This window comes from Bos grunniens, chromosome X (assembly GCF_055505025.1).
Source record: "Bos grunniens cultivar Pamir isolate PY7600 chromosome X, Bosgru_T2T1.0, whole genome shotgun sequence".
In the NCBI taxonomy this organism is placed as follows: Eukaryota; Metazoa; Chordata; class Mammalia; order Artiodactyla; family Bovidae; genus Bos; species Bos grunniens.
Window position 1 is genome coordinate 11484948 of NC_141194.1, and position 24579 is coordinate 11509526.

The 24579-nt window shown below is 44.2% G+C and overlaps 2 pseudogenes across 1 annotated transcript; one reads left to right on the forward strand and one right to left on the reverse strand.

Annotated features, from left to right (window-relative positions):
• Nucleotides 1–1214: 1214 nt before the first annotated feature.
• LOC147339782 (transcription elongation factor A N-terminal and central domain-containing protein pseudogene) lies at nt 1215–2470 on the forward strand (annotated as a pseudogene). Its single transcript, XR_015159580.1, has one exon. The product of XR_015159580.1 is annotated as a transcription elongation factor A N-terminal and central domain-containing protein pseudogene (transcript).
• Nucleotides 2471–11048: 8578 nt separating this feature from the next.
• LOC147339783 (aldo-keto reductase family 1 member B10-like) lies at nt 11049–20588 on the reverse strand (annotated as a pseudogene).
• Nucleotides 20589–24579: the final 3991 nt, after the last annotated feature.

A 24579-nucleotide genomic window follows, 5' to 3' on the forward strand; every position in this document is an offset into this window, starting at 1 on the left:
GGATTTTCCAGGCAAGAGTACTGGAGTGGGGTGCCATTGCCTTCTCCATGTCTCTGCTTTTCAATATGCCATCTAGATTGGTCATAACTTTTCTTCCAAGGAGCAAGTGTCTTTTAATCTCATGGCTGCAGTCACCATCTGCAGTGATTTTGGAACCCAAAAAAATAAAAGTTTGCCACTGTTTCTACTGTTTGCCCATCTATTTGCCATGAAGTGATGGGACCGGATGCCATGATCTTAGTTTTCTGAACGTTGAGTTTTAAGCCAACTTTTTCACTCTCCTCTTTCATTTTCATCAAGAGGGTCTTTAGTTCTTCTTTGCTTTCTGCCATAAGGGTGGTATCATCTGCATATTTGAGGTTAATGTTATTTCTCTCAGCAATCTTGATTCTAGCTTGTGCTTCCTCCAGCCCAGTATTTCTCATGATGTACTCTTTATATAAGTTAAATAAGCAGGGTGACAATATACAGCCTTGACGTACTCCTTTCCTGATTTGGAACCAGTCTGTTGTTCCATGTCCAGTTCTATGTGTTGCTTCTTGACCTGCATACAGATTTCTCAGGAGGCAGATTGGTGGTCTGGTATTACCATCTTTTTAAAAGTTTAGGTTCAGCCCCTGGTTGAAGAACTAAGATCCCACAAGCCACAGTACAGCCAATAAAAGCTATATATTAAAAAAAAATAAAACTATAAAATCAGCAAGGACTTCAGTTTAAATAGCTGAACACGGGGGAAAATAGTCTGGCCTCCTCAGCCTTTCCCCATGGACGCTGACATTGGCATGTTTTCATTCCCAACATAACCACCAAATTCCACACACAGGAGTTGACTAGTCTTGATCTGGAAAGGGCATTCATTTGTAAAAGTAGAGATGGGAAAGTTACAGCAGCTCTTTCAGCAAGCCTCCTTTAAGTGATTGTTACTGCAGAGGCTGTTTATAGGGCCACTATTTTTGTTGTTGTTGTTGTTGTTTTTAACTATGGAGACTCAGACTTTTGAGACTGAACCATACTGCATTGCAGATTGCATTTTCTAACATGTCACACCCACTTTTATTACCTAACTCTCTCTCTGCCTGGCTCAGATGGTAGAATAAAAAAAAAAAAAAGAATCTGCCTGCAATGCAGAAGACCTGAGTTCTATCCCTGGCTTGGGAAGATCCCCTGGAGAAGGGAAAGGCTACCCCCTCCAGTATTCTGGCCTGGAGAATTCCATGGACCATATAGTCTCTGGGGTCACAAAGAGTCAGACAAGACTGAGCGACTTTCTTCTTCTTTTTATCTGCCTAGGTAACTGGCAGAGAGCACGATGCATGTATGATGGAGCTGTGCCTGGCAAACACAAGCTTGAGAACATGGAAAGCCCTTTTTTCTTGGCAGCTCTAACGATGTCTGACAAGAACCAGATAGCGGCCAGAGAGTCCCTTATCGAGCAGCTGATGTCTTAAAGGAATTTTGAGGATCTCGGCCATCACCTCACTGTGCTGGAAACTCTGCATGTGACTCCAGAGCACCTTCAGGAGACGAGGGTGGTAAGGGCGGTGTACAGAGTCCTCAAAAACTGTCCCACGGGGGCTTTGAAGCAGAAAGCCAAGCGTCTGCTGTCAGAATGGAGAGCGCTGTATAAGGATACTCTCTGCAAGCCGGAGGGCAGCCCTAAACGATTTCCTCTGGGTGGAAGTCAAGAAGAAAATCAAGGTCTTCCTCCAAATCAGGAGGAGGAGGTACGGGGTGGCTCCAGGTATAATTTTCTGTTCACAACCCCAGATGTGGCAGGAGCTGTTGAAATGATCATGCCAGAAGATAGCTGCAGCGGAGTGGAGCCTAAGGCAGTGCCTTTCAGTGCCTGGGACCCTCAATCCACTGACCTGGCAGTGAGTGGGCAGCTGGACCCCATAGTGCCTGTGAGAGCCAGATGCACAGAGCTGCTGTACAAAGCTCTAACTGCTTCCTCCCCAGGCCAGTCTAGAGCCCACGTGTGGCCCAACTTGGCACAAGAAATCTAAGCACACGTTTTTGCCCTTCATCCCAAGAACCTCCAAAAATACAAAACATGCATCCGCAGCAAAATGGCCAATCTAAAGAACCCTTGCAATTCTCACTTGCAGCAGAACTTGCTCTCTGGGACCATGTCTCCGAGAGAATTTGCCAAAATGACCGCCATGGAGATCGCCAGCCAGGAACTGAAGCAGTTGAGAGCCTCCTACATGAAATCTGCCTTACGGGAACATTACCTGCCCCAAGTGGTGGAGGGCACGCCGACGAGGAAAATAAAATACGAGGGCTGTGAGAAATTCAACTGCCAGGTCACTGTCGTCCCCAGAGGGACACTCTTCCTTCCAAGTTGGGTGAGGAATCCAGGCCCAGATGAGGAAATGATGACCTATGTCATCTGCAATGATGGGAAGCAGTGGTATCATAGCAAGTGGGTGTGCTTGTGGTTATAAATAAATGTTCTTTTAACAGCAGATAACTGAAGTGATATCTTTTATCTGTACCACCTTTTTATGCTTGTCTTTTAAATCTTATACATACTATTCTTTTTCTTATTTGAGGTATAGTTAATTTATAATCTTTTACTAGTCTGAAGTGTATGGCAAAGTGATTCAGTTCAGTTCAGTCGCTCAGTGGTGTCTGACTCTTTGTGACCCCATGAACTGCAGCATGCCAGGCCTCCCTGTCCATCACCAACTCCTGGAGTTTACTCAAACTCATGTCCATTGAGTTGGTGATGCCATCCAACCATCTCATCCTCTGTCATCCCCTTCTCCTCCCACCTTCAGTCTTTTCCAGCATCAGGGTCTTTTCAAATGAGTCAGCTCTTTGCATCAGGTAGCCAAAGTATTGGAGTTTCAGCTTCAGCATCAGTCCTTCCAATGAACACTCAAGACTGATCTCCTTTAGGATGGACTGGTTGGATCTCCTTGAAGTCCAGGGAACTCTCAAGAGTCTTCTCCAACACCAGAGTTCAAAAGCATCACTTCTTTGGCAATCAGCTTTCTTTATAATCCAATTCTCACATCCATACAAGACTACTAGAAAAACCATAACCTTGACTAGATGGACATTTGTTGGCAAAGTAATGTCTCTGCTTTTTAATATGCTGTCTAGGTTGGTCATAACTTTCATTCCAAGGAGTATGCATCTTTTAATTTCATGGCTGCAGTCACCACCTGCAGTGATTTTGGAGCTCCCCAAAATAAAATCTGACACAGTTTCCACTGTTGCCCCATCTATTTGCCATGAAGTGATAGGACTGGATGCCATAATCTTAGTTTTCTGAATGTTGAGTTTTAAGGCAACTTTTTCACTCTCCTCTTTCACTTTCATCAAGAGGCTCTTTAGTTCTTCGCTTTCTACCATAAGGGTGGTGTCATCTGCATATCTAAGGTTATTGATATTTCTTCCAGCAATCTTGATTCCAGCTTGTGCTTCATCTAGCCCAGCATTTCTCATGATGTACTCTTTATATAAGTTAAATAAGCAGGGTGACAATATACAGCCTTGATGTACTCCTTTTCCTGTTTGGAACCAGTCTGTTGTGCCAAGTTGGGTGTGTTTTAGGGGGTAGGATTTTGTTTGTTTTTTATTTTGGTGTTTTTTATTTGTACCAGAATTTTGCAAACTGAATGTGCACATTAATGGAAGCACTTTAAATGGAAATTCCTTTATTCTCCAATATCTAAAAATCTTAGTTGTCTTCCTTATTTTGTATCAACTTTGTCAGTGAGTTGTAAATATATATAGAAAAATAGTAATCCTTTTTTTTTCTTTTTGTCAGTGAGAGAGCATTACATTTTCTAAGTTTATGGCCTTCCCTGGTGACTCAGATGGTAAAGAATCTGCCTGCAATGTGGGAGACCCAGGTTTGATCCCTGGGTCAGGAAGATCCCCTGGAGAAGGGAATGGCAACCCACTCCAGGATTCTTGCCTGGAGAATCCCATGGATAGAGGGATAGAGGAGCCTAGCAGGCTACAGTCCATGGGGTCACAAAGAGTCGGACACAAGGGAGCAACTGACATATGTATATGTATGCATGTCTTCTTCATTTTGTATCACCTTTGCAGTGAGTGTTGCAACTATAGATAGGAAAACAGCAACCAGTTTGTTTTCTTTTAGTCAGTGAGAGAGCATTACATTTTCCAAGTACAGATAAGAGTTCTTTTACATCCTATGCTTATCTCCTGAAAAGAAAGGGGTTTTCTTTTAAAGTGCTCATGGGGTAAAGGAGCTCTCATTTGTGTTAAAATCATTTTTACAAGGACAGCAAGTCCAAAGGCCCCAGGATGGGAGGGTGTCTGACACAGACAGGGCACAGGCAGAGTCTGTCAGAGCTGAGGCACAGTAGGAGGAAGGGGATGAAGGATCCAGGAGATGCCAGGCTCATGAGGGCCCTGGGGAGTCATGATGAGGACTTTGGAATTTTTGCCAAGCTTGATAGGAAGCCATGGTAGCTGAGGGTGGGTAGTAATCCAATTTGAATGACCTCAGGATACAGCTCTCTGGCTGCTGTGTGAAGGCAGATGAGGAGGGAAGCAAGGCAGGGGCCCCAGTGTCATTTAACTGGTTTCTAGCAAGAGAGCACAAAGACTGCACTCCTTGCATCCTTACAGTTGATGGAGTCCTCGGTGATGGGACTGAGGACACACTACCCCATCTGTCAGTTTGGCATAGTGAATATTTTAAGCTGAAGGAATCTGAGAAATGGCAGGGGCAGGAAGGTCTCTTGCTTTTTGCCTATAGAAAAATTTAATCAGATAAGTGAGAAAATGCAGAAGTAAAGGAGACACAATAATAATATTTTCAGTTCAGTTCAGTTGCTCAGTCATATCCAGCTCTCTGCGACTCCATGGACTGCAGCACACAAAGCTTCCCTGTCCATCACCATCTCCTGGAGCTTGCTGAAACTCATGTCCATTGAGTTGGTGATGCTGTCCTACCATAATAATAATAATTAAGTCATTAAGAAATGTCAAGGACATTTAGTTCTTCCTCAAGAGCTATAGATAATATTCTGAGCTATATCCTTTGAGTTGTTTCATAGATACTAAAACCCTTACCATGTGCAAGAATGTAACTATACAATGACCAGGCTGTAGTCATGACATAAGCTGCAACGGTTCTGAGAACTGGCCTCAAAAAATGGGAACAAACCAACCTTGGGACCTGAAGATTAACTGTACTTAAAACAATCAAGATTAACACTGATCAGACCACCACATGATCAATTTCAAGATAGGACTGTCAGAGTTGACTATGTTGTTTCTACTTGTAGCCCCCTCCCTCCATCTATACACCCCTGAAACTCCCCTATGAGCGCTCTTGCCTACTGATTGTCAGTAAGGAGTCGGCCTTTGGAAATGAGTTCACCCTGCCTTCTGAAATAAAGCAAACTTCCTTCCCACCAATCTTGCCTCTCAAGTATTGGCTTTTGAGTGGTGAGCAGTTGGACCTAACACTGATGTGGGACTGTACTTAGTGACTGGTTTCTGATGAAGAGATTATGGTGGGAGGGATGGAGAGTAACTTCTGAGATTAGCACATAGGAGGCATTATAATTTCCTCTTTGTTCTCTCTCTTTTGTAACTCTTAATATGTAGGAAGTCAGCTGACACCTCATAAGGACACTCAAGTAGTCTTATGGAGAGTCCACAAGGCAAGGAGCCCATGGCCATGTGAGCACACCATCTTGAAAGAAGATCCTCCAGTTGGGGTCAAGCCTTTCAATGACTGCAGCCTCGGCCAACAACTCAACTGTAACCTGGTGAAAAACCCCAGGCCCCATTTAGGTACACTGCTCCTGGATTTCCCATTCACAGAAACTGTGAGACAATAAATGTTGTTTTAAACCACTAAGCTTTGCAGTATTTTGTTGAATAGCAATAGGTAACTGTAATATATGTGGGGACCAAAAATAGAACAAAGGGAAAACTTGAACGACAAGGTGATGATCTTTATAAAGGTATTTGCTGCTTTGGTATTTTGATTTTTAATTTGTGTTCATCAAATCTGAGATACTATGGACTATTATTATGTACACTAGGGGCAAAAATGCTGCCAGGTAAACTAAACTATTGCTCATTATCTTAAAAATTATTTTGTGCAATTGTGTGATAATTCTGAGCATGAATTGGTCATAATGGGGTTATTGTTAAAGAATTCAGCCAGCGATGCCCTGCTTTGCTCACTACTGCCCTCAGATCAAAGCTCAAATTCCTTCCCCAGACATGCAGGGCTCCTCACAGAGCCCAAGCTGCCTGTGAGCATGGCAAGCTGAACACGTAGACTTGGCATCCCCCGAAGCCCTCCACCAATGACTGCTGGGAGCACAGATACCCCAGCTCCTGTGCCTCAGGGGGGATAATTCTAAGGCTTGGGCCCTACTCTCTTCTAGAACTCCCCAGCAGAATTCAATCACAATGGTAACTTATTTATATAACATGTCTTTCCCTTCTCTGTCCTACTAGAACTAGCACTTTTGGGGACAACCTCCCAAATAAACCGTGTACACTTGAATTCTGGTTTCAGAGTCTGTTTGTGAGAGAATGGAAACCTAGAGAGGAAGGGCTTGGGAGAATGGAGCACCAGGAAGTCCCCACTTATTCTACACACATACCTTGATGGTGCTGGGCAAGCATCAAGCTCAACAGGCTCACTGGTGATAACATGTGAGAAAGTACTTTGTAAGAACGTCAGCTTCTATGTACTCAATTTTTCTTCAGAAACAAATTTGAAAGTTTGGAATGTCACTGTTGTTAGGGCAGAAGACCAAATCCAATGCAGTTCTTGAGGAATTGTCTAATTTCAATTTTCTCCATCCCACTGTCTGTCAAAGTGACCCAACACTTATTTCTTAGGATTGAAGAGACAGTTGACTGAAATCACACTGAAAAAGTGTTGACACATAGTGATTCAACAAAATTGGCTGAATGCCAATCTGATTTATTAAGACTAGATAATATACTTATTCATTTTAATGTTTACATAACCTTAGATTATGTACATAAATTACATATAAATAGGACTTTAACACTCTTTAAACCAATGAAACTGTTGAAACAAGACTGCTCATAAATGATTTCTATACTGTACTTAGGCATTTCATGCTCACCATTTCCTAGAAACACTCAGCTCTTGAGTTTTGGGTATATTCCCACAAAGCTTGGTTTTAAGAATAAAGGAATGATATGCCAACCACTCACAAATCACTAAAATCATGTTTAAATATAAGATCCAATCCATAAAACCAAGAACAACAGACTCATAGCTCAGACTTCCTGTGGCAGGCTGAATAATGAACCCCCAAAAGTTGGTCATGTCATAATCCCTGGAACCTCGAAATGTTACCTTATGGAACAAAAGGGAAATTTCATATGTGCTCTTACGCATCTTAAGACAGGGAGGTCACCCTGTATTTTCTGGGTGGGCCAGGTATAACCACAGGGTTCTTTTTAGAGGAAGGAATACGATTAAGAGTCAGAGAAAAGGCAAAGGGACAAAGGAAGAAGAGGTGCAGTGATGTGCCTACAAGCCAGGTACTGTTGGAGCATCTATAAGTCTAAGAGACAAGGAATGGATTCTCCTGTGGAGCCTACAGAAGGAACAAACCCTGCCAACAGCTTAGTTCTAGCCCCATAAGACAAATTTTGGACTTCCAGCCTCCAGAACTCTAGGAAAATAAATGTACATCCCTGCTCCACCCCTGCCCTATGCTGCAAGGCTTGTGGGATCTTAGTTCCCCAGCCAGGGATCGAAATGATTTGATCTTAGTTCCCTGTGCCCTCGGTAATAGAAGCAAGGAGTCCTAACCACGAGACCACCAGGGAAATCTCAAATTTATGCTATTTTAAGCCACTAATTTTGTGGAAAATTGTGACAATGGGACTTCCGTAGCAGGACTCTGAGAAGAATCAATTCTCAAACAGGGTGTAGTTTGCAGAAAGCAGGCCTCTGTCCATGAATACACGAACTCAGTAATTCCTTTTTCCCTCACATTATTGTTACTTGAACTCAATAGAGAAAAGAATGTATATTGCATAAATATAAGAAGGGAGTTGTTCCACACATCAAACTCAAGAACAGGAAAGTTAATAACATATTTATCTTATGTGCCCAAGGCAGAAAGGTACCAATGTTAGGACCTGGAATGCTGGAGATGGAGTTCAGATCAGTAACTGTTCTAGACTAACACCATGCAATAGAAATATAATTCTAGCAACCACATTGTTTCAACTGTAAAATAAACAGGTGGAATTAATTTTAGTAATATATTTTATCTAATGCAGTATATCCACAACATTATCAACATGTATTCAATAGGAAATGATTAGTGAGATGCTTTATGTTCCTTGTTTTTAGAAAGTCTTCAAAATCCAATGTATATTTTGCAATCACAGCACATCACAACTTGGACTGGTTATGTTTCAAGTACTCAACAGCTACATGGGGCTAGTGACTACTGTATTTACTGTATTGGACAAAGCAGGTTGAGAGCATCTAAATAGTCCCAAAGCTCAAATGGCATTAAAATTCATGGGGGTCACATAGGGAAACAGGCAATATTTTTAAGAACTCTGTATGGTGTGTCAGCTACAAAATTACTGAATCACTATGTTGTACACTTGAATATAATACTGTAAGTCAATGATACTTAGAGTATTAGTTTGAAGTAGCATACAAGATAAAAATAAAGGGTTTATGCCAAATTCTGACGCTGAAGATGAAAAAAAATTCCTGCTGTTGAGGATTTATTCACTTGATGACTGTTAATTGACTGGACTTCCCTGGTGGCTCAGAAGGTAAAGCATCTGTCTACAATGTGGGAGAAACGGGGTTTGAGCCCTGGGTTGGGAAGATCCCCTGGAGAAGGAAATGGCAACCCACTCCAGTACTATTGCCTGGAAAATCCCATGGACAGAGGAGCCTGGTAGGCTACAGTCTATGGGGTTGCAAAGAGTCAGACACTAACTAGTAGTTAATTGACTACTAATACAATAATCACCATTTAAAAGGCATATAATCTTCTAGGTCACTGAAATTATGGTATGGTGTCTCAATTAAAAAATACAACAATGGGTGTTTATGTTAGAAATCCCTATAAAGTAGTCAGTTTTTACTAAAAGTCATAAAACCTCAGGAAATAACCAGTGGACACGCTCTTGTGCTACCAGCACCGTGCCTTTCCTGTAAATGTGCTGTCTGTAACCTGGGGGCTGGAGGTGATTACACCTGGTCCCTGGGCAGTTCCTGAAAAACTGAGCATGAGACGTTTCCAAGCATGTGGCACAGATAATGAGCATACCAGCTCGTGAACCTGAGACCACAGAAAGAAACCACGGTTCACATCTTTAAAACTGTGAAACTGCAGAATCCTGATGTCAAGCCTCCATTTTAATATTCTTGGGTTTACCTTGGGAGCTTTTCAACTGCTGATTTAATTTGGTGGCCCTCTGAAACTGAGGCTCCTGGATGTCCGTTTGTCCACTGCTAGAACAACTATTAGTCTCATCTCTAAACAGCACTTGATGTTTCTTAAGTGGGCTTTCTAGCGATGCCAGAACCTCCAGCATTCCAGGAAATGTGATCATGAGCAAATTGCATCTCCTTACATTTTTATCACAAACAGGAAATTGACACTTGAGATCATACATTCTAAGAACCGGGTCTGAAGCTTATTCTATTTGAACTTCAAAATCCTTTAATATTGTGACTGATGCTGATGAAAGATTTGTCCTGTACATCAAACAAAGATAGCTAGGCTCACCTTTAAGAAGCCCATTCCAAACCAAGGCTCTCAGCCAGCTCTCACAGAAACTGTTGACTAAAAAAATGAATAGTGCAGAGGTCCTCGCTCAGCTGGAGACAACTGTGCAAAACCTCCAGCCCCATATCAGTACTTTGGGCAATGCCTGGACCCAGTTCTGATGGTCACAACCTAGGAAAATTGCTACTGATCTAGTGTGCAGAGGTTACAGAGGCTGCTAAGAATCCTACAGTACATAGGACCGCTCTCTAACCACCTTGAACAAATAATTGTCCCGCCCAGCCCAATAGTGCTCAATAGTGCCACAGTAGAGAAAGAAACTAGGGTATGCCTGGGAAAGCAAGAGAACCAGGAATACTTTTTCAGTGAGTGATTCCCAAAAGGCTGTCCTAGGGCTTCTCTGGTGGCTCAAAAAGTAAAAGGTAAAGAACTCTCCTGCCAGTGCAGGAGATGTGGGTTCGATTCCTGGGTGAGGAAGATCCCCTGGAGAAGGAAATGGAAAACCACTCTGATATTCTTGCCAAGAAAATTCCATGTACAGAGGAGCCTGCGGGGCTACAGTCCATGGGGTCACAAACAGTCGGACATGACTGAGCAATTAAACAACAGCAACAGCACAGCACTGGGGAAGAGCAGGGACTCCAGACCAGATGGCCTGGGTTTCAATGCTGGTGTTTTCATTTACTGACTGTGCCACTTGGGGCAAGCTACTGGACTTCTCTGTGCTTAGTTTTTCTCTTCTACAACACAGGGATTATAATAACAATATCTTCCAGGCAGAGCACTTACAGGCTTTAAATGGGTTCATAACTCTCACATGTTTAGGACAGTGCCAGGCCTACAGGATGCACTATAAGTGTGTCTTCATTAGGTGGCTTTGCTGACCTCTGGAAAAATAAGTCTCAGGGCTTAGAATTGTTTGTGAGAAGTAAAGAAACAGCTTCAGCCTCTGAATTGCCAGGGCAAGAAGAGAGTCAATTTTATCTGACAACCCCGGCCTTTCTTTGCAGTTCATCAACCTTAATCATAAAGGCATTGAATAGAGGGCTCCCCAGCCCCTCACGGCCGGCTCAGTAAACCCTCACCATGGATCGTCCTCTGGTTCTCTCCCTCTTTCCCCAGCAAAACTAGCCACTGACCGCCAGTTGGCCCCCTTACAGTAGAGTGGAAAACACAGGACTGTACAAGCACAGAACACAGCAACCCACAGACAGACATGCACGCCAGCCCAACGGTGGATGTCTGCAGCCCACCGAGTCCGCACGCACCAGTGGGTCCCTCTGCCTAAGGACACAGCCAGGTGGAGCGCAGCAGATGCCAAGGAGGTTCTGCGAAGCCCACCAGAGGGGCGCGCAGGGGAGTCCATAGGCGCACCCAGCCTGACATCCTCTTTGAATTCCATCTTAACGGGCACAGATACACATGCCCACGGGCGCCTAGGGGGACGGGGCACAAAGAAAAGGGGCCAACGGTGGGGAGAGGTGGAAGCTCATGGCCCGGGGCCAATCGTCAGCCAGACACTCACCTGGCTGCCTTCCCTACTCCACTTGCCACCCAGAAGAGCAGAAGCGGGAGCGCCAGAGCCCAGGGCTGCAGCATCTTCGCGGGGTCCTCCTTCTTCCGTGCCTCCTGCTGCGCCCCCTCTGGAGGGCGCGGAACCCCGGGCACCACGAAGCCACCGCCTCCACTGCCCTCCGCTGCTCCGGGCCTCGGCTCCTCCCAGGACTCGGTCTTCACGGGCGGGAAGGGGACGTTGGGCAACTGCGGCGGGGACGCTTGCGGCCCGGGAGAGGCTAAGGTCGTCCTGAAGAAGCTCACTGCGGCTGCTCTCTGGGTGCACAAGGGAGGGCTGGGCGGGCCATGCACAAGTGGCTGGGAACCGCCTCCAGCACCACCCGCAGTCCTTCGCTCTATCAGTAAGACACTTCTGTCTTACTTTCTGCGCTTTCATACTCTGCGAGGTTTTCTTCCCAGATGGCAAATCACGGGTGGCTAGAGCTGGAAGGTCACCAGGTCCTGGGCGACCCCCTCAGCTGACAAGTGATCTCTCCTGCTCATTTGCAACAGCTTTCCTGACGTGGGGGCCGCCAGAGTATACGGTAATACAATAACCAGTGCAGAAATCATGGTAGAAACACCAGTGCTATATGAGCTCAGAGAATCCACGTGGGTATTTAGAGGTTCTCTGTTTTGACAACAACTTATTATAATAGAATGAATGGCTGGTCCCTCCTGCACCCACTCCCTGCACCCACACCCTGTAGCTTCATGGTGGGCAGAGCCTCTGGACCCACACTTTGGCTTTGGACGTGGCTGTGTGACTTGCTTTGACTAATGGCATAAGGACCAGTTCCAAGCCTAGACGTTAAGACCTGGGCCTCTAATATGGTGGTGAGAAGACCAAGCCCTAGCCAGCCTCTTGACTCAAGGAGAATGAGGATCAGGGGGAACAGAGTGACTTGGTCAACTGCAGACCTGTAGCAAGCCTAGTGTATACTAGCAACCCGCAGATGCATGAATAAACTCAGTCACAGTCAGCAGCCCCAGCCAAGCTACTGAGGCTTATTGGGATAATTTGTTACACAGCAGTAACAAACAGTCTGATACACCTGTGACCTGGTATCAGAAATAAAATGAAGAATATAGAGAAAGAGGAGATTTGTCTTGACTGTAAGCTTGACTCCTGGTTACATAATGGGTATATACCTTAATTCGAGGCAGTGAAATATGCAAAATGGGGATATGGCAGATGTCTGTTGCAGACCATGGACATCCATACTGGTGTAAGCCATGCTCCACTGGATCTTCTGTTTTATGGATGAAGACATCTTAATGGACTCAGTATCCTTAGTAACCACTTAAGCCTTGAACTGTTCATAGCTAATAGAGACAAGCATTATCCTAAACACTTTACACACATCTTACTGAACACTCACAACTGTATAGGTTAGGGGTGAATAGCTCCCTCATGTTTGAAGTGTCCAACTGAGAGGCAGAATGGTGAAATGACTTGCCCCAGTTCACAAAGCTAACAAGAATAGCACCAGGATTGGAAACCAGCGGCCACCTCCCCCTGGGCTGTGCCACTATTATACTGACCCCTTTTTTTCATCTTCTTACTCCTTTGTGACTTCAGGTGTCAATGAGTCTCATGAACAAGGTAATAAGATGATCTCTTCAAGGCCATTACTAAAATCCTTTGAAATCTTCATATCATACCGAGTTCTATCAACTGAACATATCAAAATTGAATGGAAAGAATATAAAGGTATGAATGGTATACCTACAAGTATCTTAAAGCAAATACAAGATTAAATTTGTCTAGCTGTGGGTTTTCCCACAAGCAGATGCTAAGGCAAGGATTTGAGTGGAAGTAGATTGCTCTACCGGAGAAAGCAATGGCAACCCACTCCAGTGTTCTTGCCTTGAGAATCCCAGGGATGGGGGAGCCTGGTGGGCTGCCATCAATGGGTCCCACAGGGTCAGACACGACTGAAGCGACTTAGCAGCAGCAGCAGCAGATTGCTCTACAGGCACACAAAACAGTAGTAGTGGAGTGAGGGAGTGAATCGGGAAGGGAGGGAAACAATAGCAGGAATGTTTCAAGTTATCATGGGGCCACTGAAGCATCAGGCTGCAGCATCACCCAGATTGTGCATCACCACATGATCTCGCTCAACAGGCGAGGGAGCTAGGGTATTTAGGCACCATCTGAATTCAGAGATTGCCTAAAGGGCCCTGCCTTCTAGCAGGGCACTGATCCTAGGAATTTTGCTTGCTGAGCTGAGGGCAGAGAGCTGAGCCAAAGAAAGCCCTTAGTCCTGTAGATGCCAACTGATGAAGTCCTATTGAAATGTTAAGGCCGGAGCCATGTGGGCAAGGCCCCACAGTGACTGTGACCTAAAGTCTAGAAATTGAATTGAATTGAGACTTAAGTTTTTACCCATGCCAATTCTCCCCACACATTCAGACCCAAATCACTCCTTCCTCCAATAACACCATTCTTCAAAAAAGTCCTACTAGAACACAACGAACCTCCCACCTGCTTAGCCCTGAGTTATCAAGGGTCAGAATTACATCTCGCATAACGTTTATCTCTCACTTTCTAGCTTTAGTTTCAGCATTTTGATGTGCTTTCTGCTTTTTTTTTTTTTTTTTCTCAGAGGTGACTTTTGTTTAATTAAAGGAGGTGATGAACATGACAAGGCGACCATGAAAGGGGAAACTTTCAGAGGAAATCAAACACTCCTCCGCCAACGCACCCATTTTTTCCTGGGGCGAGCTATCGACGAGGGCATGGTCAGGAAACGTGAGGAACAGAGAAAGAAACCTGGAAAAGATGTGAAGCCAGGCTCTCGCTGGACACAAACCACCACTTAGAGGCAGGTGTTGGTAATAACCACACCGGCAGGGCTGACTTTGAAGAGAACTGCTCTTTAGACGGCCCTACTGCATTCTACAAAGGAAAAGCAATCTTTGATCAGAATCATAAAATCACCCGCCCTTTTTACAGGAATACTTATTTTTTCCCAATCTATTTCCACTTAGCCCCCTGCATGGCATAGGCGTGATGGGGTATTTTTGTATTTTGTGCTATTTATAGGCACATAACACACATATAAAGCTTTCAACCCTTATGATCTGCCTGGGGTTGAGATCCAGAAGTTATATTGAAATATCAACACCAGAAATAAAGCACTGTTGGATGAAAAGGCAGGATGGGAGAGTGTCCAAGCCAGAATTTTCAAACTTTAATGTCAATACAAATTACCTGTGGGGTCTCTTGTTAAAATATTCTCAGGTGGAGCTAGTGGCAAAGATCCTGCCTGCCATGCAGAAGATGCAAGAGAAATAGGTTCAGTCCCTGGTCCGGGAAGATCCTCTGGAGGAGGCCATGGCAACCCACTCCCGTATTCTTGCCTGGAGAATCCCATGGACAGAGGAGCCTGGCAGGGGTAGCAAAGAGTCAGACATGACTGAAGCGACTTAGCACACACTTGTGTAAATGCAGGTTCTGTCTGTGTGGCTCTGGAATGAGGGCTGAGTCTTGATTACAAAAAGGAACCCAAGTGGTGCCCAGGCAGTTTGTTGACAACAACTTAGGGCAGTGAGGGTCTAGAGACCACCTGGCCCAGTAGTTCTCAAGTTCAGCTGCATATTGGGATCATCTGGGAAACTTTGAAACTACTGATGCCTGTGTCCCACCTAAGGTGAGTCTACTGTCTGGACGATGGCTTGGCCATGGGGACAGTTGGTAACTCCTTGGGTGGTTCTATTGGAGAACCAAGATTGAGATCCATTGATCTGGACCAGCTCAGACATCTTACAGATGGAAAAACTCCATGTATGAAGCACCTTAGCTGAGGCCGCACCCAGGATGAGTTCATGTCCCTGAGTTTCCATCACATCAGCCCTCCTCTTCAAGCTTTACAACATTTTCTCCATCCCCCATTCTACCGAAGAAGAAAATGGCATCGCTTCTTCACCTTCTCCATCAATTGTACCCCAGCAACATGGTCTAGAAATGGATGTCTTTTCCTAGTCTCTTTCTTTTCATGTCTGCTTGTTCCATGAAAGGAGGCAGTGAAGACGTGTTAGACTCAATGCAGACACTGTTAAATTCTGCAGGGGAAAGTGTGTCTTTAGGGACACATTGCTTTCCTTCATCCCGTGTCTGTCAAGGACTCTGTTCTCGGGGATTTATGGTAGAAAAAAATATCCAAAGAACTTCAGTCTTCCTTCCTGTTCTCCCTTCCTACCTCACAGCCTCCATCCTTCCCTTTCAATTCCTACCCTCTTTCCTTACTCAAACATTTACCAGAGTGCTACATTTCTCAGTGGTGTCTGACTTTCTGCAACCCCATGGACTGTAGCCTACCAGACTCCTCCATCCATGGAGCTTTCCAGGCAAGAATACTGGAGTGAGTTGCCATTCCCTTCTCCAGGGGATCTTCCCAACCCAGAGATTGAACCAGGCATTGTAGGCAGACGCTTTACCATCTGAGCCACCAGGGAAGTCCATGAAACATTTACCTGGAAGCTACAAAATGCCAGACCCTGATATTTATTGTCCACTAAGTGACGACACTTGGTGGAGATGGGTACTCAGATGGCCCCTGGTTCCCTTTACTCACTGGTGACATGGGCTGGACAACCAACAATATAAGAACATATGATCTTTAACAATAGGACTCTCACTTCTTAGGAAGCAGGAAAAAATGAAGGTAAGATTAAAAGAGGAAAAAAAAACATCATGATTCATTTTTTCCTCAAATTTTGACAACTCCCCACTTGTGATTTGCGGAAGAGAAAGTAATTGATATTTGTGGAGTGATTCTGACATGCTAAACATTTTAGGCTTCCTTGATAGTTCAGTTGATAAAGAATCTGCCTGTCATGTGGGAGACCTGGCTTCGATCCCTGGGTTGGGAAGATCGCCTGGAGAAGTGAAAGGCTACCCACTCCAGTATTCTGGCCTGGAGAATTCCATGGACTGTATAGTCCAAGGGGTTGCAGAGTCGGACATGACTGAGTGACTTTCACTTTCAAACATTTTAGAGAGAGTAACTGTTTACTCTTAACAATACTGATATAAAGTAGATATCACTACACAATTTTACATCAATGGGAGGTTTAGAGCAGACAAAATCTTATGTTAAGATCACTTATCAACATCACAGAAAGAACATGGATTTTGAAGTTAGATATCACTGAAGATTAATCTTGCCACCGGATTTCATTCTTCATGACATGAAGTGGTGATGGTGGGGAGGGGGGCAGGGATCTGTTCACCACCAGCAACAGTGAATAATGTTGTATGTGGAGGGGAGGGGAGTATGTTCTAGTGAGGAGCAATAGGAGTTTCTTCAGATTTTTAAGTGAGTCTATGACCCTTTAAGAGGAGAGTGAAAAAGTTGGCTTAAAGCTCAAAATTCAGAAAATGAAGATCATGGCATCCGGTCCCATCACTTCATGGGAAACAGATGGGGAAACAGTGAAAACAGTGTCAGACTTTATTTTGGGGGGCTCCAAAATCACTGCAGATGGTGACTGCAGCCATGAAATTAAAAGATGCTTACTCCTTGGAAGGAAAGTTATGACCAACCTAAATAGCATATTCAAAAGCAGAGACATTACTTAGCCAATAAAGGTCCATCTAGTCAAGGCTATGGTTTTTCCAGTAGTCATGTATGGATGTGAAAGTTGGACTGTGAAGAAAGCTGAGTAGTGAAGAACTGATGCTTTTGAACTATGGTGTTGGAGAAGACTCTTGAGAGTCCCTTGGACTGCAGGAGATCCAACCAGCCCATCCTAAAGGAGATCAGTCCTGGGTATTCTTTGGAAGGAATGATGCTAAAGCTGAAACTCCAGTACTTTGGCCACCTCATGCGAAGAGTTGACTCATTGGAAAAGACTCTGATGCTGGGAGAGATTGGGGACAGGAGGAGAAGGGGACGACAGAGGATGCAATGGCTGGATGGCATCACCCACTTGATGGACGTGAGTTTGAGTGAACTCCGGGAGTTGGTGATGGACAGGGAGGCCTGGCGTGCTACAATTCACGGGGTCGCAAAGAGTCAGACATGACTGAGCGACTGAACTGAACTGAACTGAACTGATGACCCTTTAAATATGGTTACTGTATAGAAAAATCCCCTTGTCCATGAATAAAATCTTGTTGTCTGCATGTGAGCTCCCTTGACTTTCACCAAATTCATGTTTCCAACTTAAGGCACTCAGTCATCAGGGGCTTTTCTGTCTTTATTGGGGGAAGGTATGGCTTGAATTCATCCTGAGCGCTTCCTTCCTGTCCATTGTATAAACATCTTTTGCTATTTTCTTGTTCACAGTTCAGTTCAGTTCAGTCACTCAGTCGTGTCTGACTCTTTGCGACCCCACAATTGAATGTAATAATATCTTGGCATACACCTACCAGGCTTGTCTATTTACTTTTTCCTATGTAAACCCTATAAAATGATTTCTGAGAGCTAAAGCCAGGAAACTCAGTTTAGACAGGTCTTAAGAGTAAAGGCTTTTACTCAAAGTCACTCCAACTTGATTTGAGAAAGTTGGGTTGACAAATATTCTGTGAACTCTAAGATTAGAACTATATTTGTGACCTTTTTTTAAAAAAAGATAAAAATAGGAAAATTTGTTAAAACGAAAAATTTTTAAACATATTTATCTCTCTATTTCCAAAAGTTCTCATACATGGTTTATAGATTTATTCATTCTTTTAACAAACATTTAATGTCTCTGGCCATCATGGGCTAGACAGTGTTTGGTTGAGGTATAAAGATGACTAAGACATACACCCTACCCATAGGTGACAGAAATGTAAATATACTATTAGAATAAATAACCTAAGTTGTAAAGAAGTACTTTAGGGTGTTGTGGAAATAAAAAAGTGAAAGTCGCTCAGTCGTGTCTTTTTGCAGCCCCATAGACTATACAGTCCATGGAATTCTCCAGGCCAGAATTCTGGAGTGGGTAGCCTTTCCCTTCTCCAGGGGATCTTCCCAACCCAGGGATCCAACCCAGGTCTTCCTTATTGCAGGCTGATTCTTTACCAGCTGAGCCACAAGGAAAGCCCTCAGAAATAAAAAAGGGAAAAGATAACTTCTTTGTGTTCTATACATGCAAATGTCTGTCCCTGTTTGACTCCCTGCATTCATGAATCATCTTATAAGATGATTTTTAGATGGCAAGATTTCTAGAAAATAGAAAACCCTGACAACTGTATTCACTCAGATAATAACTTGCCCCAAACCCACTGTCCTGACTCACAGGAGTTCTGCTATTCTTGAGTGAGGCACTATTTGGTTAAAAAAAAAAAAAAAAAAAAAAGCCCAGAACTGGAAATTAGAAGAATCAGAATTTAGTGTCAAGTTCAATCCAGTATGCCTGTTTGGGTCTCACTTTCTACATCTATATTGTGCTTGCAAAGGATTCTGGGGGCTTCCCAGGTAGCTTGCTGCTGCTGCTAAGTCGCTGAAGGGAAAATCCTCCAAATGGGACAGAGCGTTCATGGTGCAGGGCCTCCAGTTTCTGTTGAAGCTGAGTATGATCACTGTCTCATCGTTCAATGTAAAAGTCAAGGCCTGAAAGTTCTCAACAATGCATGTTTGTGTCACAGACTTGGGGATTTAAACCACATTTCTCTGAATGGGGGACTGGATCAGAACCTGGCCTGCAGTTTTTGTGCTTTGCAGCAATCTCCTTAATCTTGGGATCTTCCATTAGGGAAGAGTCCTCTGGGTTGGCCTGAGGTTTATCTGGAGAGCCAAGAGGGCTATGCAGCCGTCCCCGGTGGTACTAGTGGTAAAGAACTCGCCTGCCAATGCAGGAGACACAGGAGCTGAGACGCAGAGCCCTGGGTCAGGAAGATCCCCTGGAGGAGGGCATGGCAACCCACTCCAGTATAATTGCCTGGAAAATTCCATGGACAGAGGAGCCTGGAAGACTGCAGTCCACGGGGTTGCAAAGAGTCTAACTCGACTGAGCGCACACACACACGAGAGGGCTGTATAGTATGACAGTTATGCCCCTGGAGTGGCATTACTGGCTCCATTCCTCCTTCCTGTATGAAGTAGGGGTGACAATCTGGTTAGTCACTGTATTTCATTCCAGGTCTGCTCAATAGCACTGTGTGTCTAAACATAAAAGAAGGTGCTACTATAGAGTACAGAGAACATATGCAATATCCTGTAAGTCACAATGGAAAAGAAATGTTTCAGGAAAGATTGTGAGTGTGTGTGTGTGTGTGTGTGTGTATATATATATATATATCTCTGAACCAATTTGCTGTATAGCAGAAATTAATACAACATTGTAGGTCAAGCACACTTCATTAAAATTTTTATTTAATTTATTTATCTGGCTGTGCTGGTTCTTAGTTGCAGCATGTGAACTCTTTGTTGTGGCATGTGGGATCTAGTTCTCTGATCAGGGATCAAATCCGGGAACTCTGCATTGGGAGTGCAGAGTCTTAGCCACTCAACCACCAGGGAAGTCCCTATAGTTCAGTTTTAAAAAGATTTTTTTAAGTAAAATAAAGAGTCCTTTCCAGAGAAGGCCATGTCAACCCACTCCAGTACTCTTGCCTGGAAAATCCCATGGACAGAGGAGCCTGGTAGGCTGCAGACCATGGCGTCTTAAAGAGTCGGACATGACTTCAATTTCACTTTCACTTTTCACTTTCATGCAGTGGAGAAGGAAATGGCAACCCACTCCAGTGTTCTTGCCTGGAGAATCCCATGGACAGAGGAGCCTGGTGGGCTGCCGTCTATAGGGTCGCACAGAGTCAGACACTACTATAGCGATTTAGCAGCAGCAGCAGCAGCAGCAAAGAGTCCTTTGATCTGAAAGTTGCTGAAGTTGGAGATTCCAATGGCTTTCACCAACCCCCTCACCCACCAGCCCCAGTATGGTCTCTTAGGCTTCCAAGAATGCTATTTTCCTGGTGAGGACATCACCTTTCTTCTGGGGAAAAGTCTTCCCCAGGCTGGAATCCCAGCCATTAAGATAAATGTCCAGATGGTCCAGTTTTCAGTCCTTAAGGTTCTGACAGGTTTCCTTCACCAGCTTCTCTCAAAGAAGATGGACCATAACTTGTTCATGATGAAGAGGTCCCCGTGCTTCACACCCTTCTCTCAGATGGCTTCTGCCATCTTATTCTTCTTCTGATAAGACACAGGCACAGTCAACGTGGTGGTTTCCTGCACCAATGGCCTCCTTCACAGGCTCCTTGACTTTGCCGGTGGGAGACTTTCATGTGTCCAGGCCCACAGTGGATACCCTGGCTTCAGTATCGAGCACCAGAGGTGGCCATGGTCAGTGAAGACACAGTTCTGAACAAGGAAGTAGGGACCCTGGGCCCTGGTAAAGAGGATTGGCCCTCCCGCAGGGACTCTCCTTAGCGTGTTCACTTCTGTATTCCTAGCACTTAACACAGAACTTGGCAGGTCACAGATGCTCCATAAGCACAGGTGAATGAATTAGACTTTTCAAGAGTAATTCCTTTATCCCTTTACTGCCCCTTACTGCTTCAGTGACCGCTCCTTCACACCATAGGATCTAGACTATAAGTGACAGAGGGCAGTGCTACCCGATGCCAGTCCGGGAAGTGTGAGTTACTGGTCTAAGCTGAGACACAAAGCTTATACCAAAATGTACATCTGATATGCCACTCAGCACAGTGTTTATCAGGATGACTTTTTTTTTTTTTTCGTAGTAAGATTTTATTGATGAAAGAAATTGCACTCCATTCTAGCACAGGCTTACCTCATAAAGCAGTGTGTGCACTGGTGCCTGTGTTCAGGATGCACTGTGACCAGCACAGACACGGGGGTTACACAACTAATGAAATATGTTTTCTGACTTCAGAAAACTCATAGGTAGGAGAAATACACAGTTTAAGACACAATTACCAAATTCTGTGTCAAGTTGTATAATAAACAGTTGTGGGAGAAAACACGGAATTGTGGGAGTAATAAGGAATTGTGGGAAAGAATGGAAAATTGTGAGAGCTGTGGGAGAAAACAGAATTTTAAAAGAGAATGGAGAACCAACACAGAGAAACAAGTGTGAGAGTAAATGTAGAATATTAAGAGGAAACAGAATTGTGAGAGAAAAATGGAGAACTGTGTGGGAGAATGTGAAAATCCCAAGAGAACACAGAGGATTTTAGGATAGAGGATTATAGACGAGATATGGAACCATGGAAGTGAAAAGATACTAAAGGAGCTGTATGGAACTGTGGAAAAAATAGGGACTTGTGAGGGTTGGGAATTGTGAGAAAGAATGAAGAATTGCTAGAGAATAGATAACTGGGAAAGAGAATAGTGAATGGCCTGACATGAAAAAATGGGAGAGAAAACATGGAATTGTGGGAGAGAATGAGAAATTTTGGGAGAAACAGTGACTTGTGGAGGCAATGAGGATTTGAGGACATAAGTAAGGGATTGTGGGGTCTAGATGGCATTGTGGGAGAAACTTATGTGGAAAGGTTGCATGGAATTGTGGGAGCAAGTGGGAGATTGTGGGGGCTGTGGGGAATAGTGGAGGGTACACAGAATTGTGGGAGTGATAGGGATTATGGGGGCCACTGGGGATTGTAGGGGAACAGTGATGAGTGAGAGAGAGGGCTTTGTGGAATTGAGGAAAAATAGGGAATCGTAGGGGCTGCCTGGAATTGGGCCAGAGAATGAGGAATTAAGGGAGAAGTAGTGATGGGGGAGTGAGTAGGAAATGGGGGAAAAGAGGATTATAAAAGAGCAAAAAGAATCATGGAGAGATCAAGAATTATAGGAAATATAGGAAACTGGGGGAGGGAATGGAGAACTCTGGAAGACAATGAAGAATTGAGAGAGACAAGGAATTGTGGAAGCTGGAGAAATACAAAAGGAGCACTGATAACGATGAAGAACTACAGGTTTGGAAAGGCAACTCACTTTATGAGGACCAACCCTAAACTGAGCTAGCAACCCAGAAAGAGTGGCTGATTGACCTCTGCTATCCCTTCACGTCTGACAGCAGCAGTTCCTATCACAGTGTCACGGGCTGGCAACCTCCTAGGCACTGCCTCATGTGTTCCAGGGTCTGGTATTATTATTCCAGACCGGGTCGCTGCTCCTGTCCTCACAGGGCTGGCTCGGCCTCCATTCAAAAGGGTTTAGTGCATTTTGCCACACTTGAAACTCTACCCAGAGGAGCCCTGAAATGTGTGCCCCATACCCATTTTTCATGTCCCTTTGAGTTTTCAGTCCAGAAAGAAAAGGAACATAGGTCTTTGCTCAGTGACATTTTCCCTCTTTTGTACTTTATTTTCCATTGAAACTAGGAAATCTGCTCACTCATCAGGAAATGGCCCATTTATCATTCTTATGAATAAATGTAATGAGAATGCTAGTTTCAACTTGGAAGTGTTATAAATATAAATCATTGGATTTGGAATGGAAAAAAAAAAAAATCTTTGCTGACCTCTGGCCAAGAGCTGAGGGCTTCATATTGCTGCATTTATACATCTATGATTTTGTGTTTATAATTGTAACCAGGGAGATCTCCTGGATGTAATTCAGGACTCTTTCACTTCCTGATCAATAATGCTTTCCATATGTTAGTTTAGAAATGCTGTACCTCTCTGTCAGCAGCCTCTTCCCCTCTCAAATGCCAACAGCTTTTAAAGACATAGGGATAGTTCACTTTTTCAGTGGGAAGAACATTGTCATGTTACAGATAGTTACCTTCTCTCTGAGGTACTTTCATGCCTGTACATATATGCGTGTGAGCTCAGTCGCTTCAGTTGTGTCCAACTCTTGGCGACCCCCTGGACTGTAGCCCACCAGCCTCCTCTGTCCATGGGGATTCTCCATGCAAGAATACTGGAGTGGGTTGCCATTTCCTCCTCCAGGAGATCTACCCAACTCAGGGATCAAACCCACGTCTCCTTCATCTCCTGCCTTGCAGGCAGATTTTTTACATACTGAGCCACCTGGGAAGCCCCTATACATACATATGGAGTCTTTAAAGACTCTTGTTGATGTATGGCAAAACCAATACAATACTGTAAAGTAAAAAAATAATAATAATTTAAAAAAAAAAAGTCTCTGTAAGCCAGAAGTCAGCCTCCCCATTGCCCGTGTCCTTTTGTCACTCAATATCCCTTCCTGAAGATAGTATTACCATTTCCTATGTACAAATGACTCATTGTCAAAATGAACACGTTCTTAAACTCAAACTGCTTTCCACTAATATTATTCAATATTCAATGTAGCAAAATTCCACTCAAACAACATAATTTGCAATGAACTGAAATGATATGACCTGAATGCGTGTAGCCCCACAATGACTGTAAATGGGGTTAAGTAGTAAACCAGTCAGTGAGTACAATGGAATCAGACACCTGAATTATCACCTAGTCAGTGACTTCTGGGCCAGGGGAAACTTCGGGGGTCATTTTCAATCTGTAATTTGCTCTCAGGTGCACCAAAAATTCCTACCATTTTAACCTAATTCAACAGCTTCAGTCCAACTTAGAAAGGCAAAGCCCAGAATGTTCTGAGGCAAACAAAAGACCTGCTAAGTCACTGGGGAATGGCAGCCAGTGTTTTCCAGCCTTTATCAAAGTTGAGATGTAATGTGCTGGAATTTCTCAAATCTTTGCCCTAACAGCTAGGGATGGCAGAATCTAAATCTTAAAAACACAACCAATAAAGGATGTACACTCTCTGAAAATAAATCACAGACTAAGACTTGTTATCAGTTGTGTCTGATTCTTTGTGACCCCGTGGACTGAACCCCACCAGGCTCTTCTGTCCATGGGGATTCTCCAGGCAACAATACTGCAGTGGGTTGCCATTCCGTTCTCCAGGGGATCTTCCCAACCCAGGGATCAAACCAAGCTTTCCTGCATGGCAGGCGGATTGTTTACCAATGGGCCACCAATTAGGTTCATTTCAGTTGCTCAGTCATGTCTGACTCTTTGCAACCCCATGAATCGCAGCATGCCAGGCCTCCCTGTCCATCACCAACTCCCGGAGTTCACTCAGACTCACGTCCATCGAGTCAGTGATGCCATCCAGCCATCTCATCCTCTGTTGTCCCCTTCTCCTCCTGCCCCCAATCCCTCCCAGCATCAGAGTCTTTTCCAATGAGTCAACTCTTCGCATGAGATGGCCAAAGTACTGGAGTTTCAGCTTCAGCATCATTCCCTCCAAAGAAATCCCAGGGCTGATCTCCTTTAGGATGGACTGGTTAGATCTCCTTGCAGTCCAAGGGACTCTCAAGAGTCTTCTCCAGTACCACAGTTCAAAAG